Source organism: Camelus ferus, chromosome 20 (genome assembly GCF_009834535.1).
Source record: "Camelus ferus isolate YT-003-E chromosome 20, BCGSAC_Cfer_1.0, whole genome shotgun sequence".
Classification (NCBI taxonomy): domain Eukaryota; kingdom Metazoa; phylum Chordata; class Mammalia; order Artiodactyla; family Camelidae; genus Camelus; species Camelus ferus.
The window spans coordinates 27602964-27610508 of NC_045715.1; positions in this window are offsets into that span (position 1 = coordinate 27602964).

The following is a 7545-nucleotide window of genomic DNA, read 5'->3' on the forward strand; positions in this document are numbered from 1 at the left end:
GGCTGTTAATTCAGCAACAGAGGTGGCTTCTCAGCCCAGCTTGTCTCTCTTTATATGGCTACTTATTTGGGACTAGAGCCCATTCACGAATAAGGGTATCAGGGCATTTTTCTGCGCCTGCATTTAATAAAGAAAGCCTAGAATATGTCACAAAAAGTGTTTCCAATCTTGTCTCACAGACATATTTTTTGGTTCATATTTTGTTTGCTTTGCAAGACTGAATGGTAGACTAGTCAGTCTTTTGAGGAAATACCTTACCAATACTTTCAAGTAGGTCTTGGGGTATTTTTCCAGCACATTTTGGGCCATCCCTGGCAGAGTGATTAGTATTTAGGTCTTTAATACCACTCTTGGGATCCTCCCACATGGCTTCAGCCAGTCATTTTTCAGGCAGTCACCCCATCCTAATGCCATATGAATAAATTCTAGAGGTCCAGGAGTCCCGGATCATAAGCTCCAATTAGGATTCTAAATTCCTCATAAAATCTTTGAGGATTCTCTTTAGGGTTTGAAAAATATTTGATGATGGACCTAAGTTCAGCCTTGGACCATGGAGAAATGATGGTTACTTCTGGTATTCCAGGCTCAGCGAAAGGCCTCCTTTAAAAGGCATTTGTTTAATCTCTGGCTCATCTTCAGAGTGGAAGGCAACTGAGTAAAGGGGTTAGTAGGTTTCAAATATTCAGGGAGTGGAGAGTACAGGGAAGGAGCAGTCAGAGTGGAGTTAGTGTACACGCCCTTTTAGGTTCACCATCAGCCTGTTGCTTAAGCTTTTCATCTACCTTTTGTAGAGGATCTTTAAAGAGGCAATTTTTGATTCAGTTTCTTAGAAGCTTTTGCATACCAATAAAAAATGCATCCCATTGTTTTGGGGAAAATCAGGACCCTTTATTTTCCTAGAATACCTCAAAAATGGATAGGCTTATCTAGGTTAAAAGTTCTCCCACTGTGGCCACTGTAATTCAAGGTTATCTTTGGTAGTCACTGGTTCAGAAAAACACAGGTTCTGAATCTATGGTATTTATACATATAGTTAGCTTGGATCCCAGATGGATGACTCCCAGATTGCTTGAACTCAGAGGAACTCACTTTTTCTTTTTTCCTATTATCTGAGGCCTTGCACTGGACCCAGTCCAGCTTAAGTTGGTCCAACCCTAGAGCCAGTCCAGTTTCTAAGTTGAACCCAGTTCAACCAAGAACCCAGTCTGGTTTGTTTTAAGTTGGCTGACCCCAGGCCCAGTAGGGAGAAAGAAATGCTCAAATAAATTCAGAAAGCTCTTTTTAAAAATGCAAAATCTGCAGAACTCAGGTAAAGAAGGGACTTACCTGTGACCTCCAGACACAGTGAAGAAGCAGTGAGCTCAGTGGGTTTGTCATTGTTCCTGGGGGCCTTTGGAAGGGCTCCTTCAACCCCACTTCTGACAACAGAATGGTTAAAAGATAAACTGAGGCCACATATCTGAGCAAAAATCAACTTGAATCAGGCAGCACCAACTGGAAGTAGTTAGAAGCACTCCATTGATGGGAGCTGGGAGAAAAACTTTTATAGAGAAAAGGCAGAAGCGAAGTAAGGAAATTATTGGCTAGTATTAGTTAATATCCTAGTTGGCGGTTTATGACTGGTTGCCTTTAGGTATTGCTTTCATAACTTTGAGGTATTTACAGGCTTAGAATTTGGTTTGCTTGCATGTGCATCAGGGCATTAGAGTCCGGCATATGGCATGCACTCAGTACTTGTTATTTAGCTAACATTGAGTGAGTGAGTACTTACCAGTGCCAGGCACTGCTCTGATTTATTTAATCCTGACATCAGCCTTATGAGGCAAGTACTATTATTCCCATTTTACAAATGAGTCACAGAGAGCTTAAAGTCACTTGCCCAAGAGCCCACAGCTACTAAGTGACAAAACCAGGACTCAGAACTAATTAGCTCCAGAATCCATTTTAGCTTAGCCAAGATGCTACACCACGATTCATACAAGAGACAGAGTGCGTGTTTGTGTGTGACAGGGTGAAGATGGGCAGAGGTAGAAGAAAAAAAAAAAAGAGAGAACGAGGAAAAAAAAAGGAGGGAGGGACAGAAAGATGGAGGGAAGACAGGAGGTCCCTAGGCCCCAGGAACTTGCTCTCCACTTTGAAAGGCAGCAGATCTATTTGGTCCGTACCCAAGAGGTCAGAGACTGATCCAGCCTGTGCAAACTCTCAAGAGACTGATGAATAAGCTAGAACAGAAGAGCATTAGTTCCAGAGAAAACCGTAACTTTCGAGAAAACCAGAACCTCGTGTCCATTGGTGGGAGGCCAACATAGAGAGAAATGAGTTATTCTCATCAGAAGGCTGCATGGTAAGCAAGGACTTCATGCCAGAGCGCAGCAGGATGATCTTAATGGCTCGTGTCGGTGAGTTATGATTGCCTGATGCTCCCGGCATCTCTAGGGCCCGCCTGTCAAGCAGAGCGGATGTTTCTGTCAGCCAGATGGGCCCCCTTGCTCTGGACAGCGCTGGAAAAACACTGACAAATCACTGTTCCTTAAGGTCCCCTTCCTCCAGAACATGCACAGACCACCCCCCTTTAGTTAACACGTTTGTTTCCCAGACAAGGCACATTGTGATCGATTCTATTTCACAAGTGATTAGGCTTCACAATCACAGACGCTTAGCTACATTACGCATGGATTCTTCTTACCAGTGTTTCTCTCAGAGGACAACCACGTTCTGAAAAAAGGGGAAAACAAAACAAAGTACTGCTCTGACCAGTGGGCTGATTATACCTTATTCTCAGGTCTGTTGCCACTTTTGGCCCCCAAGTCAGCTGTGAATCCCCATCCCAGGAAAATGTCCCGTTTGTGTCCTCACAGTGTGAACCTATTGGCACTGGCTGGACGTCGGGTGGGATGGGATGGGGCTGAAACCATGCCTGAGGTGAGAAGGCAAATGCTGATTCCAGTGCAAAGGAATGAACTATAATTTTAAAAATATGTGACTCCACTTAAGCAAGTCTGATTGAATCCTAGCTGCTCATGAAGAGCATTAATCAGCTGTCTAGCTTAGAGATTTTCTATGTATAGGACAAGACTCCCTTACCAACAGAAGACTTTTCCAAATCCACTGCTAAGAGTAATATTTAAATTTACTGAGCACCTTCTACATTGTAGCTACTGTGTCAAACAGTTGCATGCGTTAGTTATTAATTTCTGTGTAACAAATTACCCCAAGACTTAGCAACTTAAACCACACACATCTACTGTCTGTAGATCCAGGCACAATTTCGCTGGGTCTGCTGACTCTCAGAAGCCTGCAGTCTCATGTCAAAGCTTGACTGGAAGGATCCACTTCCAAGCTCACTCCGCTGGTTGTTAACAAGACCCACTTTCTCTTGGGCTGCTGGACTCAGTTCCTCATGGTGCTCTCCTGGTTGGAGATCTCCCCAGCCCCTTAGCACATGCACCCCTCCACAGAGAATCTCACAACGTGGCAGCTGGCTTTATTCAGAGCAAGCAAGCAAGAGGGCAAAAGCAAGCACTAGCAAGATGGAAGGCACAGCCTTTTACAATCTAATCATGGAAGTGTCCCATCACCCTGCCATGTTCTGTTGGTTAGAATCAAGTCACTAGGTCCCACACACACTCAAAGGGAGGGGATACACCAGGAGGCAGGGGTACTTGGGAGCCACGTCAGAAGCACATGATCTCTTTAAGACATGGACACAGTATACAATCTCTCCAGGGTAACCCTATGAGAGAGATGCTCTTATTATTCCCTGTGTTTCACAGATGACAGAAGCTGAAGCTCAGAGAGGTTAAGTAAGTTGTCCAAGGTCACACAATTCATTGGTGGTGGAATCAGAACTCAAACACAAATCTGTTTTTATAACCATTCACTGGAACAGTCTGGTCAGGGAGGTTTCTGGAGTGAAGTGATTTTCCTATAGTGATCCCAAGATCCTACCCCAAAAAGGCCAGATAATCCGTCATTGGGTAAAGTTGACTGCCTCTAATTTGAAGGGAACACAAGTATTAGTGATGACAGCATCAAGACAAAGATCTGAACCTTTCCCATTCTAGGCTTTTAATCCCAGGCTTGCTGCAGAGATGGCTCCTTCTCCTTCCCCCTGGCTCCATCGGCACAAGGCAGTGCCTCACTTTCAGTCACTGCCTGGCTTCCCCAGCCTGTCATTAGAGCTTGTGGTTGCTTATCAATTATTCCCCTCAGCAACCTGCCCAATGACCTGACTTAGCTCAATAATATTTTATAAACATTTATTAGACACTACTCTGTGCCAAGAGCTGAGTGATGCAGAGAAAAATCAGACGCCGTGCATATCCTCAAGAAATTCACAGAGATCTTGCGGATGTAGCACTGCATTGTCCAGGACAGTAACTACTGGCCATGTATGGCTACTGAGCACTTGAAATGTGGTTAGTCTGAAATAAGGTATGCTTGTAAAATAACAGGGGGTTTCAAAGACTTACATGAAAAAAAGTAAAAATAGCTCATTAATAAGTTTTATATTGATCAAATATTATAAGATAACATTTGGAGTATATTCCATTAAATAGAATATACCATTGAAATTAATTTCACTTCTTTTTACTTTTTAATGTGGCTATAAGAAAATTTAAAATCGCCTATGTGGCTCCTTTTTGCGGCTTGTGTTTTATTTGCATTGGGTGGTGCTGCTCTAGAGTTAGGAAGTCAGATGATAACAACTGCTATGTGTAAAGCCAGTGTACAGCCCTGTGGTCTACGCCTGCTCCACACTGCACACAAGTCACCTCATTCAATCCTCATGATTAACTCATGCAGTGGGTGTCATTATCCTTTTTACAGCCAAAGTCCCACAGTAAGTGAAAGAGCAAAGCCCATGAGAGCAGTCTGTCCCATCTGGGATGAGCGCTGTAATGAAGGAGCAGGACCAGGTGGAGGCACCCAAGAGAAAGTGTCACTCCAGCTTCCAAGGCCAAGGAAATCCTTCAGATGGAGATGAGGCTTAGGCTGAGTGAGGCTGGAATAAAGACATCCGAGGAGCCTACAAGCAGAAAGGGCTTCCGGAGCAGAGCAAGAGCAGGTGTGAAGTCGCAGAAGCGTGAAACTGCAGGGTATGTTCAGGGAATGGCAGAGGACGAGATGGCTTGAGCTCAGGGCGCAAGCAGAGGGAGAATAAGCCGGGTGAGATACGCAGTAGCTTTGCAGGGAGAGGCCTGCACGCCATGCATAGGAACTTGGACTTCATCCTGTAGGTCAGCAGTCTCAACTCTGACCACATACTGGAATCACTGGATGAACATTTTAAAAATACCAATGCTCAGGCACCATCCCAGAGCAATTAAATCAGAGGGCAAGGGATGCAGTGACGGGTTGTGGGGGTTGGGTGAGGTACCCCCAGAGAGGAGCCATTGTGATGGTTCTGGCCTCCTTCAACCATCACCTCTTAATTACATATCTCTGGCCTCAATCACATTCAACTGTCTGCTAGATCTCTCCCCCTAGGATCCCACGGGTGTCTCCAGCTCATCACATCCTAATTGGAACTACAAATTACATTCCCTCCGAGCCTGCTCCTCTAGGTTTCCTAATTCTCCTCAGGGCTCCCTAGAAACTCCATTACTGCTCAAGTCCACCCCTTTCTTTCCAAATTCTGTCAGTCATAAGGATGGTTGTTTCTATTCTCAAAGGCCCTCAGAGGAAGCAGTTACACTATAGTCACACTGTGGTCACCTTGACCTACTTAGTTACCTGTATGACTGGCTACAGAACTGCTCAGTATTTGGAGACAGATAAACCTGGCAATCTGGAGCACTCAGAGAGAAGACGCAGGCAAGCCCCAAGCCCAGGGTGCCTCTCCCAACACCGACATGCCACTTCCAGCTACAGCTCTCAGATGTCCAGGGCTCTGGTCCCCTAAATCCTTTCCTCAGATATCAGTAGAGTCTGAGCTGACTCAGGGCCCTTCATCACTCCCTACCCACTGAAGGCTGAGTCTACAAGGTCCTTCAAAAAAGGCTGTGACTCTGCCCCAGCAGCTCAAGGATGCTCACCAGGTGCCTTCTCACCTCTGTGCAGAGTCTTGTCTGACATCACAGCTCCCACACTTTGGTCTTCGACCTGGACCCCACCTCTTGTCTGCATCTCTTTGAACTGATGCTTCAGTGGGAGATCAGCCTTGGTTCCCCATTTGGTTTTCTGCATGCCCTGGACTCCGCATTCTCCAAATCAGTCCTTATCTACCTTGTTTTCTCATAGCCAGCACCCTGGCCTTCCCTGGGTCCAGAAAGAGTTCAAAAAAGTGGTCCCCTGTTTCCTTTTTTTTTTTTTTTGGCGGAGGGGTATAATTATTTGGTTTATTTGTTTATTTACTTTTAGAGGAGGTACTGGGGGTTGAACCCAGGACCTTGTGCATGCTAAGCATGAACACTACCACTTGAGCTATACCCTCCCCTCTCCTTGTTACCCCTTAATCTCATACCACTCTTCACCTCAGAATCAAGGCCCTGTACCACCTGCCTCCGACTTACTTCTGTATTCTATACCTGGATAGTCTGCACACTCTTCATATTTTCTGGACTACGTGGTTCTCTCCACCCCATCTGTTGTTTTGCCCCTTTGGCCCTCTCCTCACTGGGCCTGGAAGGTTGTCTTCCACCCTACTCTCCTCCTAGGGAAATTGTGTTCCTCTGTCAGGTCCCCCTGAAATGACATGACTTCACTGGAACTCTGTAGGATTCTCTCCCAGCCAGACAGACCCTCTGCCTCCTTTCAACCCCGAGGGCCTGTGAACTTCCCCCACAGTTGTCCTGTCTCCAGCCTTCTGTTTCCTTCCTCCCAGGCTGGCCTCGTCCTGCTGCAAGAATAAAAGCTCACCAAAGCAGGGACTACAGAGACTCCCTTTCAGACCTGAACACTTGCTCTGTAACTAGCGAGATGGTTTTCCCCCTAAATGTATTCGATCATCACAGCTGCTTTTTCTGGACTCGGGCAGACAAGCCAGCCCCGCTGTGAACTGCTGCACCACCAAACTATTCCATTTTGCTGCTACCTTCGGTGCCAGAAGAAGACTGACCTTCCTGTCACTGGAACTGATGTCATTTGTTGAGTCAGCCAAAGGGCAGATAGGCAACACACAACTCTACAGGGAAAACATGTCTGATTGGGAGTGTGCAAAATCCTATGGTCCTTTGCAGAGCCTCCAAAACAGTTCTGAGAATGGATTTCAGCTTTGCCTAGACCCCTTAGCCCGTGGGGTATTTAGGTGGGGCCCGGACCAGGCTGGAGCCCTCGACCCTAATGGGCAGTACAAATATCATTTTCTGTGTTTTCATGAAAAGAAAAGGCTGAAATGCCCTGCTTTAGGGATGTCAGATTCCCAGAACCCCTAAGGTCTAGTGTCTTGAGAGTTTAATCCTATAAAGGCTTAGACTGTCATAGGAATAAGCACCAAATAAAGGGATTTGTAAATGAAATGAGAGAGGATAAAAATGAGGAGTCGAGGTGGGAATGAGCTGGTTGAAAATTGTGATGCAAGGTTGCTCAGGACTGGGACTAGGT